The sequence below is a fragment of the Capsicum annuum genome, chromosome 3, assembly GCF_002878395.1.
Source record: "Capsicum annuum cultivar UCD-10X-F1 chromosome 3, UCD10Xv1.1, whole genome shotgun sequence".
Taxonomy (NCBI): domain Eukaryota; kingdom Viridiplantae; phylum Streptophyta; class Magnoliopsida; order Solanales; family Solanaceae; genus Capsicum; species Capsicum annuum.
In genome coordinates this window covers 140,851,517-140,873,239 of record NC_061113.1, presented here as the reverse complement: position 1 = coordinate 140,873,239, position 21,723 = coordinate 140,851,517, and positions in this window count along the sequence as shown.

Here is a 21,723-nt window from a genome sequence, read left to right as displayed (position 1 = left end):
ACTTATGCTTGATTTGTAATAAATCAATATTTGTTAATATGAACTCATAATACTTCAGGTCTTGAGGGGATCAACTATTTCCACATAGTCCCAATTTGTGTAACAAGGTTTTAACAACTCTGGTACTCAAAAACCTTCATACTTTTTATCAAGTGCCATTATCAGTAGTACCTACAAATCTATAATCTCAAATTGTTTTTTATCACGAATACTTTGTTCCTCTTTCCTTTACGGAGTGGCTCGGGAGACTGCTTGTGAATATATCATTAAAAAGGCTAGAAAAATTTTATTAAAATTTTTAGGAGAGGATTTCTCCCATTTTATAAAATCAAACTTTTGACATGTTTTTGTAAAACAATTTTGGCTATTTTTAAAGAATATTGAAATTTCATGATACTATAAAATTTTCTTTTAATAGTGGATTAGTTTTTCTCTAATACCAATTGGACTGAATTTACTCTAAAAATAGTTTGATCTTTTATAAAATCACTTTCTTCTAGTTTGATCTTTTATAAAATCACTTTCTTCTTTTGATATATTGTTTAGATAAGGGAAAATAATTCTTTTTCCCAGAATAGTGGTGTGGATGCCATTTAGCTCTACAATATAAGGTTTTATTTGAGTTATAAAAGGAAGACCTAATATTATCTCTTCATTAATATCTCTAGTTATTACAAAATCATTAGTAAAACAAACCCCGTCATTGAAAATATAGGCTTTGGGGAGTCTATAATTTATTTTTAATTTTTTTCCTGTTGTAGAGGATTAGCGTGTAGCCCCTTTTTCTAGGTACTCTACAGGAATTAACCTTTGTATATTCCAGTTTTCATCAGCACCTGTATCAAATAATGCAATCTTATGAATTTTATAATCTTTATTGATAACTAAAGTAATTGGTAAATGGTAACTTTGTGGTTTAACTATAGTAATTGTATTAATTTCACATTAAATTAAAAGAAGTTTTTCTAGAGATTCTATTTCTTTATTGTCACTTTTTACTCCTAATGTTTCACGAGACTCAAACTAATATGATTTGGGGTCTTGGTTTGGAGTTAAATTCTTTATTATTAACAAGTGATTCTATTTCTAGATTGTTAAGTCTTTTCTTAACTTGTCTAAGTTCTTCCTTTAAGTATAATAATTATATTTGAAGATCTTGTATTGTTGTTTTAGACTTATATTCTTTAAATTTATTTAGTACATTTTTCATATTAAATGATTCAATAATTTCTTTATTATCAACCTGTTGATCAAGAACAATATCTTTTAAGGCTATTAAATACTTTCTCCTAAGAGTTGGGTCCTTTAGATGATCTATCATGTCAAATAAGGACTCCTTTTCTTTATTATTATGAGTGATAACATTTATAGAATGACTGTCGCAAGTGCAAATTGCACCACTACAATTACAATGGTTTGTTAATTCACTACTACATTAAGTTGATTATCATTGCTTAGATTTTCTTCAAAAGAAGAACTATTTTCATTTTCATCAAGAATTGAATATAATTTATCTTTAACGTCGTTTCCTAATTCTAACATATTTATCTTGTATTTCTTTTTATTTGAAACCCGACAATCTTTAGCTTTATGTCTTGTTTTCTTGCAGTTCCAACATGTTTCATTATTGGTTTATTTTCACCTTTAGCAGCTTTTTTAAATCCTTTAAATCTTCTTTTATAATAATGATATTTTTCAGATTTATCTTTGTAATTTTTATGTTGTCTTTTAATATTTTTGGTAGCTTCCTTTGAAGGGGTTGATAATTTTATATAACCAAAATCTGACAAAAGCTTCCTAGCTCATTTCGAGTTATTTTATTATCCCTTTTTAGTTGATTTGTAAGTTTAATATCTGTACATAATTCTAGTCTTGTGACATTTATAAAACTTATAATATCACCATAAGTTAAATTGCTCTATGGAATTTTCCCTCAAATCTATCTTTTAATTTTGTTCTAACTTTTTCTGCAAATAAAGTTGGTTAACTACTTATAATTTTTTCTTTCCAATAATCATGATTACAATCTTCTCTAACCATGAATTTGTTGAGAAAAATGTATTTATGCCATCTAAAATCGTCTAACTTTGGACATGTAAATTTGATAATATTTCTAAACTTCTATCTTGAAAAAGCTGAGGTTCTCCTATAAAATGTTTACCTTTAAATTAAATTGGCGGTAGCATCTTCTAAGACTTGATTTTCAACTATTTGTTATGTTCACTCATTCTTAATAGTTGGAGTAATAGTAGTAGCATTTAAAATGCTTTGTCTATTATTATTATCTTTGAGGTAATTATCCCACTAATATTTTATAGTACCTGTAAAACCTGATATAATCATAAATGCTGCTTGTTTATCTAACATCCTGACAATTTTAAAGAATAATTCTCCTCAACCAATAAAAACATTGCCATCCAAACCAAAGATAGTTATGTGATGAAACCACCAGAGACATATTCACAAGAAGTCTCCCCAGCCACTCCATAAAAGAAAAAGGAACAGAGTATTCCTGCTAAAAAGCAATTTGAGATAGTAGATTTGCAGGTACAACACCGGTAGTGGAAAAGCTCTAGCAACTTTAAAAATGAAACTTGCGCCAAAAATTAACCAATCTAATACTCCGTCTCGGCAAGAAATAGCCATAGGTACATATCACCAAGGAGAAATGCTCCACTAAGCCTCATTAGGCTGAACAAAATCTGAAATAGGATTTCCCCAAATCTACCCCTTGATCTCATCATCAAAGAAGAAAACTACAAATCTGGAAACCAACGTCAAAGTCAAAAACATTACCAGAAAATCAACAACTCGAGATAAGGAACTTCTAATTTTCCATCACAAGAAGCGATCATAGAAAAGGCCACCTGCCTCTAACTCTCTAACTCTAGCTAAGTCAAAACAATATCGCAAGAAAAGAGCATCCATTCTCAACATGAATAACAAGGGCAAACCATCACAATGGAACAAACCTAAAAAATCTAAGAGATGAATCCATGACATCTCAACATCATTATCAAAATTACTATCGGAAGAAGAAAGTAGCCACAAACAAGGAATGGACCTCAAACTGGCCAATCTCACAAACGGGTTATTCGAAAGTGATAGTTAAAACAAAAGCCCTCAATTCCCAAGAGAAAAGTCTAAGGGTCTCAAACTCACTAATAGGCAATATAACTAAATTGTTAACTCTAGGGTCATAACAAAGATAAAAAAGGTCAACATGCTTTTCGATATCACAATACATCCCCGAATCAATCTAATATAGCTGACCAAGAGGGAACACAGTCAACCTCACTGCGCTAGGGGAAATAAATCATCACGTTGGTCTATATCAACTCAAGATATCAAACAACATCATAAGAAAATAAAAGTTTAACCAGATAACACTAGTCTATACAGCTACCTAGCAAGAATCAATTATATCAAGTAACAACATAAAGTGATAATATCAAGTAATATTAGTAACCTCACGCAGTGGTAGCAATAGAAAAAACAAAATCAATATCATTCATACTGAACATGTAGTACAAAAATAAACATCAATATCATTTACCACTCAAGGACCATAATAGGGCTAATGTGCCAAGATAAATAGGACTCGAACCCAAACCATCCCCATAGGGGAACAACATCAATATAGGTCTACTCCATCCACTACTAAAAGAAATAAACCATGAAATAGTAAAACAATCATGAATCCAATAACAAGGCACATAATAATCAATATCAATTCATCATAACATAGAATAACCAATGGGTATGGAAACTCTAATACACATAATAAGAGGTAAATATGGGAAATAAAAGCACACTAGTCGTGGTGGTATCCACAATCACATGCTTAACATGCATAGGCAAAATAAATCTTAATAGGTCTAACTCAGACCGACCTACTGAATCATCAACTGAGGTGCCACACATACTATTTCTAATTGAGGAAGCCACAACATCACAAGGATGATCTCAATGAGCTGAATGACTAGAAATCCCATGCCAAGGACATTTTTGAGAATAGCAGTCTATCTCTCTACAGTTGAAGTAAACTTCTGAAGTACCAATATCGCGAGAATACAAACCAAGCCCAAATGCCTAGCCAACTGATGTTAAGAGAAATCCGCAGAATTATTTCTATACTTGTGAAATCACAAACTCCCTTAGTAACTATAGGATGGCGGAGAATACGCACTAACTTTAGCTAATCATCTATCTCATACCTGGGGTATTCTCTGAACTAGTGTCTTATCACAATACCATCAAGTCAAGATCCTGGAATACTTTGAGATACAGTCTCTTATAATCCAAAATGGTCGTCAGGATCCAAAGAACAATACCACACTACTTTGGTCTGATGGGGACTCTACATACTATGATCATCACAACAAATTTAAAAACCACTCATAATATGAAATACCATCTATATTGAGCTAATGGGCTACTGGTGAAGCTGAACTCTACCGGAGGGATCCTCACTCCTAAATAAATTACCAATAGAACTGTATTGATGGAATGCCTCTCACCACCATTTCCATAAGTCTAAATACTTATGCTCTCTATGGTCCTCTCATAATCAACACCCTGAGGAAAGGAAGATTCGGCTGCTATCAGGCGCTCCAAATCTAAATAAAGTGACAATACTAAACCTCTAACACATCCATACACCTATGTCTATATCAGAAGGATGTAGCATAGGAAAATGCCCAAACCACACGAGAAATCTAGTCACGTACTCAAAAGTAATAAAGAAACCAAATGAACACCAGTAGACTCAAATCTGCTCTGATAGCTACTTAATAAATTAAATGTCATTCGTGGGTGGGAGGGATCTACAACATGACTTGAATTTCTAATGCAAAACCTCAAAAGATGAAGTAGTCTCAAGCTCAACTGGAGCCTAAGATGGCCAAAATCCTTTTTGGTTGTCGCTAAAGATCTTTAATATCGATCTTTAACTCTCTAATTTGATATTGTGTTGAAACTCTAAGAATGCATATTAAAGTCTCTTATGAATCTGTTGACAAGGTAGCATCATCATCCTGGGATAGAATAGAGTCAAAGAATGTGTTCGAGGTTCATAGAAAATGTGGATACATGATAAATAGTCAAGAAGTGAATTTCCTAAAATGTCCTAATAACCTTCTAAAGATAGGCTATGGATTTCTCCAAACAGATCCACAGGACTCTACTAACACCAAGCTCTTGTACTAACACACTGATGAAATGTAGGATCTAATAACAATTTGTCACGACCTAATTTCTCAGGTCATGATGGCACCTACCATAACCCCTAGCAGATAGGCCAACCCATAGTTCGAAATGGCTAGTAACAGACTACTCAACAATACAAGGAAAAGAATGTCGGATATCTCAAGTAAAGATCAGTACATATGACACGACCCGAAACTGAGCCACGTTGTATGGGCACCTCAAGCCCATATAAACTGGAGGTCACCTCGATAACCTAACCCAATCATTAATATAAATCACAAGGGTCGAGTGGATCCTGACCATATAATAAGATAGCAGAAAACATACTACAAGTCATAAATTAAATATGTCTAGACACTTCATTAGATTCATCAAGCTAACCAATATATCCAAGTCCACAGTCATCCATAATACCACTATACAAATTGATTTTTAAAAATGTATATGTTGGGATAATCCCCCGACGATAGCCAAGCCAAGTCAAAATAAGACTAAGTATAAAGCTAAGTGACTAAGAATTAATGTCTTCCAAAGTAAGGAAGCTCACCACTAAAAAGTCAATGCACAAATTTCTTTGATCACCTAATCACTATGAAGGAAGAAAAGATGATTCTTCGGCCCCTACCTTGCATGGGGACATAGCTTTCGGAGATGATTAACGGTTGGAGTACTAGCATGTAACTCAAGGATAAGGATAAAATCGCATCATCAATCAACAATAAGTCAATATATCATATTCAACCATATTCATGACCTTATCCATACATATAGGTATATCACATGCCAAACAAGTAAACAAGTGTTAACAACATTCTTAAAGGACTCAATTATGAGACATAAAGTGGAGGACTCTGACCTTCTATACTTTTATTCAACCAATTCTCATTAGGTATGTGACTTTAACCACATTCATATATTACTTAGAAGAAGGACTTTAACCATGTATACACTCCTAATGTAAGGGACTCTAACCATATAAAAATCCATTTAAGCAAGAGACTCTAACCACACATACATCATTAGCCACATACCAACCATCTATAACTACCATATTTTAATGAAGAAAAATTCATTAACTAATACATTTGATTCCTAGACACTAAGTTCTATAGTCTACTAATAGACAACTAACTACCACATAACTTAAACCATAATTGGGTAGAACAATCATAATATCATATTTAATCTAGAATCACATAAATACTGATACAATAATCATGAATGTACAAACTCTATGCATGTCATTACTAGTATTCAATCAGTAAAGTCATAACCAATATACCACATCTTCCTTCGTCCCATATAATAGAGATGTGTATATAAAGCATGTATATGAAACCCTAAACTGTAATCATATCCCTTACAATAACAAACACTTCTCAGATATCCAATCATTATCATAACACGTCTTTTACCTAATAATATATCTGGAATAATCACAACATAATAATCACAGCCTTAGGCCTATTTACGTATCTAGAACTCATATCAATAATCATATTTATAAGCAGTAGCATACTTCTAGTCAACTTACATGTAGGAGGCATCTTGCATATAGGAGGCATAGTATCGATAAATATGTGATCATCTCTCATGTAGGAAGCATCTCACATCTAGGAGGCATAATATCAACAAGCATGTAATAATCTCACATATAGGATTCTCTTATCAATAGGTCATACATCATGACTATGAGTAATATTACCTCTTTAGGGAAATTATCATATCTAAGAGGAATATCATCTCTATAGGCCAAACAATCATAAACTAAAAAGAGATAGCATCTCTATAGGCACAACAATCATATCTAATAGGATATAGCATCTCTATAGGCCAATCATCAATTCTAAGAGGAAATAGCATCTCTATTGGACAATATCATATCAAAGATGAAATAAAATCTCTATAGGCCAATTCTTTATGTCTAAGAAAAAGTAGCATCTCCATAGGCCACATAATGTATCTAGGAGGAATATCATCTCTAAATGCCCAATATCACTTCCGCAGGGAGTATCATTGACATAGCTTAAAAGCCACATTTCGAGAAATATCAATACAAGTTACCAAGTCATGAGGTAGACTTATACGAAGTCTTACTAGCCTCATCTATGTCTAACATCCACAATAAAGCCCACAATGCTAACATGAGTCTTGAACTAAGTGGGATGGATGATCCAACTTCTAGACCTCAATTTATATAATTAGGCACACTATGCCCCAAACTAGACTAGGGTATTTAGTTCAACTTCTAGATGTAAAGTAAGCAATATTTATGCTAAAGATGGGAGCTTTAACTAGAAACAAGGGTACTCAAGTGTACTCTACCCAAGTTACGGATTCAAGGAAAACACACTAGTCCAATAAGGTTAAATCTAAAATTCATTCTTCAAATGCTAAAACCATAACCCAAACATAGCATTACATCATAGCCACTCTACAACTAATCTAAACTAGAGAGGGAAGGCACTAGGATTCAAAATTCTTATAAACATATTATCTTACAGGTCTAAAAACCTTATCTAATCCCCAAAGAATCAACAATCAAGGCTAACTTAGTCTATGAATAATCAAGCCTATCATTCAAATTCATATGCAATACATATCACACATAATATATGAAGAGGAGTAGATAGAGGCCTACCTCAAAGCCGAACTACAAAACCTCACATTATGAACCAATTCACAATCCCCAAAATGCCATCACACTAACAAAATCATAATCTACTTATCAGTATGATTCTAACAATACCTATATTGCACTTTATGCTTTAGGTCCAAAAATGATACCAAAACCCCTAAGTGGGTTCCATATATGGAAAATAAGTTTTCGAGACCAACCCACTCTTCAAATACCATTATGGAGTTATATCCCTCAAGAAATTGGTGCAAATTACCCATATTTAGGAGATAAAATTAAGCCTCAAGTCATTTGGGGTTTCGGGTCCAAACTAGGAAATTTAAGCATGAATTCAAGGGATTCTTACCTTAAATTTGAAGGTAATTATGATAGAAGATGATAACTAAGCTCCCAAGTAATCCACTAGGGAAAATTTGTGATTAGCACACTATATTAGGGTTTCTAATTGTCAAGAAAATGGAGAAAATGGTCAATTCTCATCCAAAAGAAGTATTTAAAGGACCCTTCCCAGGCTCTCAAGGAAGGAGATTGCAAACACATAGTAACCATGATCTCAACCATTATTATTGCACCAAGTCCGATATAACTGCGGTATTCACTACACTGAGAGATGACTGAAAATTGGAATTTGATTCCAAGTTTTGGCCAAGGCCTCAGGATGCATCTGGAATCTAATTTTTGCAAACAAGATATGTAACCACACTAAATTTAATGTTTTGGGTGCGTTGGCAAAGTTGGATTTTCAATCCATTGTCATTTCAATAAAGTTGTCACTTAGTGGCCATTTGGAATCAGCGAAGACTTATATATAGAGAATTGGTTCTAAAAAACAAATGAACTGCCTGGTGGCCTAGTCGTCGGTCTTAATGAGTCATAAATGACTTGGAGCAGCTATGGAGAAGCTCAAATGGTAGGAATAAGTGTTAATATTAAAAATAACCCAAAGGGTCATTACAAAATTACTCTTGTCATTATCTTTTTCTAGTCACTACTCCTCTTTAAGAGTAAGTAGCAATAATCTAGGTGAGATTCTAACATGTACACCCGTTAGTAAAACTATTAAAGTGAATATAATATAATGCATGCATGAATATGAGGATATCGATTCAAAATAACAATAGTGCTTCTCCTACTTTATAAATCCACTTGGGTTTCCACAACCATAACTAAGGGTTTTTAGCTGCTCATGCTTATGAAGCAATCAACAATATTCATGATTGAAAGCATTAGATAAAAGAACAATAATCACAAGTAAAAACCCAAAACCAAAGACTAAATTAATCAATAAAAATCAATACAAGAGAATTCCAAGACCAAAATCAAATATCATAATCAAAATATGTTTTTAACTAGAAAGAGTCCATAACTTCTAGTAAAAACATAGAAATAATATTTATAGTACATGGAAACCCTCAAACTAAAGCCTAGACAAAATAAGAGAAAGAGGGTTAGTGGCTACTTATGGTCCCTACATGAGCCCTAGCCTTAAGTACATGTGGTACATGTGGCTTGGAAGGTAGGGTATGTAGTGACCGCATGTTCCTAGACCAAAAAATCCTGGAGGTTAGCTATTGGGATTTTGGACTTCTGAAATATTCTTTGCCTACATGCGGGCCACATATGCTACATATAGTCCTCATGTTAACTTATCATATGTCGAATGTTATTTATTTAGTTCTTCTTTAATTGTCAAACATGTTTTTGTCATGAACTATCTGGAAAGTGTCCCGCACATCCATAATTGCTCCCATAAGTAGGCAAAATCACCTCTTTTCATCATTTTTATGAACTTAGCATCCAAAATGTGATTTCCTACATAACATAGCATAAACATATCTTATCTAACAAAAAACCTTAGAAACTTGCATATTTTCCTCATTTTAAGTGTTAAAAGTGCTATATTTCTATAGCACATCACCTTGTGGTCTATGAATTTCTTGAGGTGTTCACTGATGATCTTCTTAGTACTCTCCTAATAGGGAGATTATTTTTGTGATTGATATTCTTCTAGACACTCATCTTATTTCTATCCCTTTCTATAGAATGGCTCTGACTGAGTTGAAATAACTAAAGAAGAAATTGAAAGATCTTGTAGATAAGGGTTTTATCCACCCTAGTATTTCTCCCTAGGGTGCTCTAATTTTCTTCATTTGTAAGAAGGATAGGTCCCTTCAAATGTGTTTAGATTACCTCTAATTAAATATGGTAACCGTGAATAATAAGTATCACTTCCTAGTATTGATAATCTCTTTGATTAGCTTTAGGGTGCTAAGTGCTTTTTAAAGTATGATCTTCAGTGTAGTTACCATCAGTTGAAGATTAGGGAAGTGGATATCCCTAAGCTGCCTTTCGAACCTGGTATGGTCATTTTGGTTTTTGGTGATGTCCTTTGGTTTTACTAATGCCCTAGTGGCATTTATGGATCTTATAAACCGAGTATTCTATCTATTCTTAGATTTGTTTGTAATTGTATTTATAAATGATATTTTTCTGTATTCTAAGAGTGAGGCAAATCATGTCGATCACCTCCGCCTTGTGTTGGAAACCTTAAAAGACCAGTGATTCTATACGAAGTTCTTCAAGTGCGAGTTCAGGTTAAATATTATGAACTATCTGAGTCATGTTATTTCTAGTGAAGGGATGATGGGTGATTCATAGAATGTTGCGCTAGTTAAGAAGTGGCCTAGACCCATGACTCCAACCGATATTTGGTGATTATTGGGTTTATCTAATTATTATAGAAAGTTTGTAGAAAACTTCTCTTTTATTACTTCCCCATTGATTAAGTTAAATCAGAAAAAGGTGAAGTTCTTGCGGTTGAATGCTTGTAAGGGTAATTTTAAGAAATTGAAAGATAAGTTAACTTTAGCTCAAGTTTTGACTCTACCTGAGGGTACCGAAGGTTTTGTTATTTATTGTGGAGTATCTCGGGTAGGACTGGGTTATGTGTTGATGCAGCAAGGAAATGTGGTTGTATTTGCTTCTAGGCAGTTAAAGATACCTGAGAAGAACTATCTTACTCATGATTTGGAGTTTTTGGCTGTGGTCTTTGCTTTGAAGGTTTGGTGTCACTATTTGTATGGAGTCCATCTTGACATCTTCTTAGACCAGAGTTTGCAATATGTGTTCACCCAAATAGAGTTGAATCTCAAGCAAAGGAGATGTCTTAAGTTGGTCAAGGACTACGACATGAGTCCTTGACCAACTTAAGTTTTAGATACTATCTTGATATGGATAAAGTACGATGTAGGTCACCAAAAGGTGATTGCTTTTGATATTAGTGGTGATAATATCTTGAGGTTCCAAAGCTGGTTATGTGGGCCAAATATTGATGGACTGCGAGTGATGATTTTGGCTGAAGCTCATCAGTTTAGGTATACTGTTCATCCTGATTTGATAAAGATATGTCATGACTTAAGAAAAATTTATTGGTGGAATAACTTAAACAGTGATGTGGCTAATTTTTTTACTAAGTGTTTGGTTTGTCAACAAGTGAAGGTTGAGCACTTACGGCCTGGTGGTTTGTCTCAAGAGATTGAATTGCCTGCGTGGAAAGGGAAAGTGATTAATATGGATTTTGTTACTGGTCTTCGATGGTCCCATCACCAGTTTGATTCCATTTAGGTCATCGTGGATAAGATGACTAAGCCCGCTTACTTTTTGCCAGTAAGGACTAATTATTTAGTGGAGGATTATGCTAAGATTTTATTGAAGAGATCATGAAATTGCATGGTGCTCCTATTTCCATTATATGTGATCGAGGTACTCAGTTCCCATCTCACCTTTTTAGCATTTATTTTAGTGAGGTCTAGGGAATAAGTTGAACCTTAGTACTGCTTTCCACCCTCAGATAGATGGACACACAGAGAGGATGATACAAACCTTGGAAGATATGCTGAGGTCTTATGTGATTGATTTTAGTTAAAGTTAAGTTGACCATTTTTCTCTTATTGAATTTGCATCTAATAATAGCTATCACTTGAGTATTGGGATGGCATCATTAGAGGCTTTGTATGGTAGGAGGTGTAGTTTCCTTATTGGGTGATTTAAGGTTGGAGAGAATAGGTTTTATGGTCCCTACTTGGTTCACCAATCTATGGAAAAGGTAAAGGTAATTTGAGATAATCTTAACACTGCCTAAAGTCGCCAAAGGTCCTATGTGGATGTAAATGTGAAGGGACTAGGAGTTTACTAGGGAGGATTTGATATTCTTGAACATGTCCCCCATGAAGGGAATGATACAGTTTGGAAAGAAAGGGAAGCTCAGTCCTTATTATGTTGGTCCATACCATATTTTGAGGTGAGTAGGCAATATGGCTTATGAGCTAGAATTGCCTTCCAGTTTAAGTCCTATTCATCTGATCTTCCATGTGCCAATGTTGAAAAAGTGTGTAGGCAATCCTTCCTTGGTCGTTCCTTTGGAAATTATGGGTGTCTCAGATTCCTTGTCCTATAAGGAATTCCTAGTTGAGATTTTGGATCGGCAAGTTCTCCGGTTGAGAGCAAAGGATGTGGCTTCGATATAGGTTCTATGAAGGGACAAAAGATGTGAAGAAGATACTTGGGAAATAAGGAATACATGAAGTCAAGTACCAATTCTTGTTTCCTTCTTCAGATAATCGTGCGAGAGGTATGTGTATTCCACAACATCTTTATTTTCTGACTTTGTTAAAGGAAATTGTGGATTCCTTGATATCTTTATTTTTTGTCTTTGCTAAAGGTAAGCATGGTTGTATTTGGAGTCAAATCATGCTAATAAATTCCTTGTCTAATCATTCAATGATGAATGATCCTAAGGGTGAGAATGTAACACAGAGATTTTTGGCCTTTAAAATTTCCAAAATTTTATCCTCACTGTCCTGACTACGACTCCCCTTACAAGTCATAGGGAGTCTTGATGAGTCGTTAGACCTAAATCGTAGCCTAGCTAGTGTGTGTGGCCAAGTTTTATGTTTTGAGGGTGAGTGGCTCCCAAAGAGTTGTATGAACTTATTACAAGTCATGTGTCCCAACCGTAGTCAAACTAGTATATGTTCCAAATGTTGTTTTCCTGGTGAAAAATAGGACACTACGAGTCGTAGGGACCCCTAATGTGTTTGTCACAACCCAAGACTACCCCCTAGTCATAACACGGTGCTTGGAGCCATAAGTAATCCCATGAAAACCCATGAACTGGTATACTGTTAAGCAACTAAATTTTAATATATTAAATCACCGATTCTGCTGTGCGGAAATATAATCATGAAAAAATCTGAGAGAATTTATATTAATGATATAATTTATAATCTGATAAAACCTGAGGACAAAACTGAAATTACATGACTAATTCTGACTGACATCTATCAAGGCTTTACTACACTGATATACATAGCTAGGACATAAACCCAGCTACCACTAATCAATACATATGAGTAATAAAATAAAGTACATAAACAACATCTGAATGAAGTCCCCAAAATAGGAGAACGCAACACCTGCTGGCTAGAAACTACAATAGTCTGATTATGATGCATAGGCTATAACAGGTACCTACATTATGAGACAATGTAGCACATAGACATATATGTGGATCAGTACTTCTAGAATATACTGAGTATGTAGAGGTGAATGCAATACGTAAAACTTATTTCATATGCAATCTTAAAACATGTATGCTAAGTGTAAGTAAACTTACTAAGGGGCTGAAGTAAACTGAAAGCTGAAATATTTTAACTCTTTACTTTGGTTGGATAAGTAGAACTAAAACTGGGGTATGGTAAAACATGGATACATGAACATACAAAATCAACCATTCATGTACTTAGCTGATCTGATTACTTGAATAACTGTTACCTGGGTGATGGAAAAAATGAAATCTAAGAAGGAGGATAACTAGAGCCCATATACTGAGTAGCTGATATAAGAGTAAGGATTACTGATATCCAAACACTAAATAGCTGATGACTAAATACTGATCATGTAACACTAAACTGAACTTAGTCTGAATAACTAGACTAAAACATTGGAGTACTGTGCCTATGAGATAAGGACTAACTGAACAACATGACATGACTGAGCATAAATGCATGAAAACTATAAAATCTGAGAATTCAAGATCAAGCATAAGCATATTTCTAATATAATCTGCAAACTAAAATATTGAAATCTGATGACTGAAAAATTAAGAGTCCATATGTGATCATCAAGAAAACATGAACTAACCTCCAAAAGTGAGACTGGATTGAAACTGTGGGAGCTATCATCTAACCGGCAGGCCCCAGTATAAGTTAATTCGGGTCCAACCTGTGACCCTAGTTGGAAGGGTGTCAGTACCTTGCCACGGGTACTAACACTGGCTGTGTGGATCCATTAAAGTGAAGTCCTAAAGGACTAAAGAGCCACCCTCTACTGGAAGGTTCCCTAGTGACATTTATTTCAATCCTCAATAGGCAAGTTAAAATCTCAAACCTATGTTGGCTACATAGTTCTAGAACTCAGGGATTGCTACTAAGACTTACACCCTGTACTATTAGGTGAGCCCCCATCCCTGGGTTCACTCGATGTTAAATCCTACTCCCAATTGAACTGACTCAGATTACTGGACTGAACTGAGCTTAACTAATTATGATAACTGATTGAATGAGTAATGTTCAAACATATCTGAAACCACTCTGAAAGATAATGACACTAAGTAAACAACTAGACCTTTGGTATTCATAACACCCAACACTGAATAAAAGTATCAATAAGGACATATATATCTTTACAAATCATAATAGGGATTATTATTCAAAATTCATTTCTTAGGCATTTCATCAAACACAAGAAGGCCATGAGTTAAAACTTGGGAATAGTTAAAACATGTGATAATAGAATAATTACAATAGTAAAACCATAGATTAAGGAGTTAACAAAAGAATAATCATCATCCAAACATGCAAGGGGTAAATTTCAATGGAAACACTTGGGAAACATAAACTTGAACATGGGAATGTCTTAAACATGGGAGCATTGCATGATTACATGACTAAAATCATGAATTGGGAGATTTACATGGAAATCGCTTGAAATAGGACATGGGCGTTTAATCAAAACATATAAAGATCATAGCTTGAATCATAAGAATGTTGTAAACATGAGGGAACAATAGAGTTACATGGAAAAATTCATAACTTGGGGATTCATCTTGAAATTAATTTAACATGATATGGGAATTTCAGTACTCAAATATGGTATGACTCATTCTACTTGAAAACACATGAAACCATAGCTCATAATTGAAATCAACAAGAGATTCAAGGAGATAATTCAACTTGAAACATGTAAAATTCATAAATTTAAATTCAAAAAGTGTTCTTGGGCTCCATGGGTGAAATGGGACTTATAGAAGAACTCCCATATACCTTAATTCGATGGATTCTTTAAGAAATCATGAATCTTATACTTGAATCATTATTTTTTTGAGAGAAAAAGCTTGAACCTTTCTCATGGGGGAAAGAGGAGGGCTTTTGTGAGAGTTGATTTGAAGAGGATGGGCAAATAATGCCCTTTTGGATGCTATAAATCATCCTTTGGACATTTGGGGTTGAGGGGAAAAGGACTAAAGTGCCCCTTGAACCTTAAGGAGCTGAAACAGATAAGGAATAAGCTCCACGTCACATCAGATATCACATTGAGAGAGCAACACGTCGCATCAAGTATCATGTTAAAAGACCGGCGCGCCATGTCCTAATCGCGTTGGCTTATTACCTCTCACGAAAAATGCCATAACTTTTCACCCGGGCATTGGATTAAGGCAAAATTGGTATCGTTAGAAAGCTGACTCAATTATCTACAATTTGTTTGGTGTTGATCTACAAAACAAAACGTATTTAAAGACTTATACACATTAAAAATATAACCTTGTATAATCAAATACATAACTTTGAACGAATCAAAGGCTCTTAGATCAACTTTTGTTCTAAGTGATTCTTATAAATATTTTTTCACATCAAAATCACATCAAACATGAGGATAAAGATCATGAAACTTATATTCACATAGAAATAATTTGGATTATAGATTATATAGGTAGGAATGACTGTTCAAAGACTAGCCCAAAAATGCAGGGTGTCACATTATCTCGCTCTTGGGAACATTTGTCCTCGAGTGAGACTAGATAGATTGAGAGTACTGTACGAAGGTAAATGAGATCATATTCTAATCATGTATTACTTAGAACATGACTTGGAATAAGACTGCATAATTGAGTCTGAGCAGGATATATGAATTGAACTTATTTCATGAATTTATGCAATGTCATGAGAATAGTTATAAGGCTGAGATAGTAACGAGAGAGTCAATTAATGAGAAACCATTACTTCAAGATGGATATGATTTCATGAAAAAAATATTAGAGGTTTAGGACATGAAAAATCGGGTTATTAAAACATCCCCCCTTAGGATAGTTCATCCCCAAATAATACTAACTTGGCTGAAATACTAAGGAAAGACTGAGATAATGCACGAGAAACTTACGGACTGAATCATGGATGACTATCTGGAATCTAAAACTGATGCATAGGCATAAACTAGATGAGTTCAAAATTTGCATGGACGTGAATTACCTCATGAATAGGAAAGATGGAAAACCATAGGAACTTGTCTGTTTGACTGCTAAACAATATCGTTGGCAATACAAACTAAATCATACTAAAATATTATACGCAATGATACATTCATCTTCAAAACTACACTTCATTTGAGACTACTAACAATATTCACATGGGCACTGATAGCTCTACTATCGAAGTCTGAGCTAAATTGAATTCCCTCACTTTGTTTAAGCCTACTCGAATCTGCAAAGTGCACACATAACACTGTAATACTAGTCTAAATCATGAATTTAATACACCCTACATTTTCAAAACTTCTCATCTCAAGAATAATACCCATTCTCACATCAACAGCAAACTTCAATATTTTATCATGTATTTACTAGCGCACAATGCATTCATCTACTTATACACCAACATAACATTCAAGCGTATCTTCATAACCACACATAAACTTCTAGGAAAAAAACCATAAAAGCATCTTTCTCACATTCTCTAAACCTCTATCATTAACAACTTCCATGCACTATTCTTTAGAAAATCACACAAAAAATTTCAACTAACCATCAAATATATCAAAAAGTTGGCCTCAATCTTACTTCACTCTTATAACCTTAGAACAAATAAGCATACAACAATTTCTCCTAGCCATATAATTATTCATCAGAACTATCCTTACATAAGGATAGGTCATTGAAAGGTTAAAACATGAGGATCTCAAACATGAAGGGATGCTATGAATAATTGAAAACTTTACTGAGGCCTAATGAATAGAGTATCAACATTATGGATTCATAAAAGAGAGGTAAACTGGGGACATAAATTACATAATCTGAACTTCGATGATTATTAGGAGTGTAGCATGAGTACCTGGAATTAAACATACTATAAAACATGAGTACATGAGTCATGAGTTGCATGACCTGAGTTTGTAGTACATGATTTCATGAAATATGGTTCGTTCTGATGAGTGAACTGGAACTCCTCATAATAGGAATTAGAACATAATGGAGCTGACATGTAAGGCATGAGTGGATGTCGTAATGACTGTAAACCTTTTCACTGAGATACAAATAGGTTGGGAATCATCTTTTCTTACTGCTTTTCTACACATACTGTCATCACTTCTAAAATATGAGAGCCTGACTTTGTTACCTATTCTATCATCTTCCCCTTAGATTTAAGCTATCATTCTAAGTCTGTGAACCACTTTTAATAACTCTAAACTAAACTACAACCACTTTACTCTACATCCCAAGCTATATCAATACACAAGAAAAATAAACTCACCATGAAAAACTATACCTGAAAGTGTAAAATCCACTGCTAGTACTTCCTTCTGAGATAGAAATCTTAACTTTCTGTAGCCTCAATAGTCATTATATATAATAACTTAAAAACTTACTAGCTTAGAATCTTCAAGAGTATCATTATACCAACATGGAAAATGTTATCAACCTATATCCCATAACTTAGCAGGTAAGAACATCATATACTACATAGCCTTATTCACCTCTTAACAACTCAATGGTACTATCTAATCACACATAGTCTAAAACAAAGAAATAATGTAATCCCAGCACCTTGGGTACACCTCTAGATCATAAACACATTATCATACTTAATTTTGGATAAATAAACTTAAATTCTTGAATACACTAATTCAAGCCTACTGATTTACCTTTCGTACAACTAGCCCAATGAATACATAATCTGCTGGATACAAATAACACTATCCTAACTCTATTACTACTAAACTTCTAGGTTCATGATTCTAACTCTTGGTCATATGCTATCAAAGGATTCTGAGGAAGGATCTAAAAGCACCTCTGACTTTGGCTCGATGCATGATTTTCATGAACATAAATGAAACATTTCAAGCTTTTGAACATAAGGGCACTGATGGGTTTCTTTTGATTCTTCATAAAATCCCATAACTATCTATAGGGACTGTCTAAGAGATCTTTATCTGTAGGAATTTGATCTTGACTATTTAAGTTTCACCAATAATAAGGAAAAGTTGACTTTAATGGAGTAAGATGAGGATCTATATCAATTTATTAGAGAACAGTTCTACTGCATAATCTGAGATATGAAAGAAGGAAAATATTTCTTAAATGCCCTGTAGCCTCTCGAAGAAAAGTACAAACATCTCCTTACCATTTCACAAGACTCTACTAGACATGACTTCATAGACACTCTGGGACACTTGAACTCTATTCTTTGATACTAAGTTTTTCACGACCCGACACTAACCCCTAGACATAACATAGACCTTGGAACCATAAATGATCCCAAGCTAACCCATAAGCTGGCATACTATTAAGTAACTAAATTATAATATTTTAAATAGATGGTTCTGTTGTGCAAAAATATAATCATGAAAAAATATAAGAGAAATTATATTATTGATACAATTTATAATCTGATAAAATTGAGGATTAAACAGAAATTACATGACTTACTCTGACAGACATCTATGAAGCCTCTATTTTACTAACTATAGATGACTATGAAATGACCCCAGCTACCTCTAATCAATACATATAAGTAATAAATTAAAGTACACAAACAATATCTGAATGAAGTCCCCAAAATAAGATAACCCATCACCTACTGGTTGTAAATTACAATAGTCTAATTATGATGTGTAGGCTATAACTGGTACCTACAATATGAGATAACGTAGCACATAACATAGATGTGGATCAGTACTTTTGGATGTACTGAGTAAGTCGAGATGAATGCAATACGTAAAACTAATTTTATACGTAATCTTAAAATATGCATTGTAAATGTAAGTAAACTCACCATGAGGCTGAAGTAAACTAAAAGCAGAAATATCTTAAGACTTTACTTTGGTAGGATAGTAGAAATAAAATTAGGATATGGTAAAACACGAATACGTGAACATACAAAACCAACCATACATGTACTGAGCTGATATGATTACTTGAATAACTGATGTCTGGGTGACAGCATGATTGAAATCTAAGAAAGAGGATAACTAGTGCCCATATACTTAGTAGTTGATATAAGAATACGGACTACTGATATTCGAACACTTAATAGCCGATGACTGAATACTGATCATGTAATACTAAACTGAACTTAGTCTGAATAACTAGACTGAAATAGTGGAGTACTGTGCCTATGAGATAAGGACTAAGTGAAAAACATGAGATGACTGAGCATGAATGCATGAAAACTATAAAATCTTAGAATGCAAGATCAAGCATAAGCATAATTTTGACATAATCTGTAAATTGAAATACTAAAATATAATAACTGAATAATTGAGAGTCTGTATAATATGGTCAAGAAAACTTTAATGGCCTCTGAACGGAGACTAGACTGAAACTTTGGGAGCTATTATCTAACCGACATGCCCTAATATGAGCTAATTGGGATCTAACTTATGACCCCAGTTAGAAGGGTGTCAGTATCATGCCACAGGTACTAATATTGGCTGTGTGAATCCACTAAAGTGAAGTCCCAAAGGACTAAAGAGTCACCCTTTATTGGTAGGTGCCCTATTGAGATATGACAGGTTAATATCTCAAAACTACGCTGGCTACGTGGTTTTAGAATGCAAGGATTGCTAATAAGAGTCACACCCTCTACTAGTAGGTGAGCCCCCAACCCTAGGTTTGCTCAATGCTAAATCCTACTCCTAACTTATTAACTCAGATTACTGGATTAAACTGAGCTTAACAAATTATGATAACTAACTGAATGAGTAATACTCATCATATCTAAAACTATTCTGAAAGATACTGAGACTAAGTAAACAACTAAACTTTGGGTATTCATAACCCCCAACACTGAATAAAAGTATCAATAAAGACATATATAGCTTTACGATTCATAATAGGGATCATTGTTCAAAATTTATCTCTTATACATTTCATCAAACACTAGAGGGTCATAAGTTAAAGCACGAAAATAGTTAAGACATGTGATAATTGAATAATTAAACTATTAAAATCATGGATTAAGGAGTTAATATTGGAATAATCATCATCCAAACGTGTCAAGGGCGAATTACAATGGAAACACTTGGGAATCATGAACTTAAACATGGGAATGTCTTAAACATGGGAGCATATCATGATTACATGACTAAAATCATGAATTGGGGGATTTACATGGAATTTGTTTGAAATATGACATGGGCGTTTCATTAAAACATGTAAAGATCATAGCTTGAATCATAAGAATATCTTAAACATGAGGGAACAATAAAGTTACATAGCAAAATTCATAACTTGGGAATTTATCTTGAAATTAATTGAACATGATATGGGAATTTCAATACTCAAATATGGTATGAATCTTTCTACTTGAAAACACATGAAACCATAACTCTTAATTGAGATCAACAAGAGATTTACGGGGATAATTCAATTTGAAATATGTAAAATTCATAAATTTAAATTCAAAAAGGGTTCTTGGGATCCATGGGTGAAATGGGACCCATGGATGAACTCCCACATACCTTAATTCGATGAATTCTTGAAGAAATCATGAATTTAAAGCTTGAATCCTTCTATTTTTTAGAGAAAAAGCTTGAACCTTGCTCATGGGGGGAGAGGAGGATCTTTTGAGAGCTGATTTGAAGATGATAGGCAAATAATGCCCTTTTGGATGCTATCAATCATCCTTTGGATGTTTGGGGTTGAGGGAAAAAAACCAAAGTCCCCCTTGACACTTAAACAACTGAAATAGTATGGGAATATGCTCTGTATCTCATCAGATATCGCTTTGAGAGATCAATGCATTTAATCACTTATCATGTTGAAAGACTGGCGCGTCGCGTCCCAATTCTATTGGTTTACTGCCTCTCCTAAAAAATGCATCCCAGTTCTATTGGTTTACTGCCTCTCCCAAAAAATGCATCCCAGTTCTATAGGCTTATTGCCTCTCCCAAAAAATTTCATAATTTTTCACTCGTGTATTGGATTAAGGCAAAATTGATATCATTGGTAAGCTGACTCAATCATCTATAATTTGGTGGGCCTTAAGATGCAAAATGATATGTATATAAAAATGATGCATATTAAAAGACTACCCTTGTAGAATCGAATACCAAACTTTGGACGAATTAAAGGCTCTAAGATTAACTTTGTTCTAAGTGATACTTAATGAACATTTTTCACCTCAAAAGCACATCAAACACGGGGATAAAGAACATAAAACTTATATTCACATGGGAATAATTTGGATTATAGCTTATCCAGGTAGGAACAACGATTCAAAGACTAGCCCGATAATTCAGGGTGTTACATTATCCCTCCTTGGGAA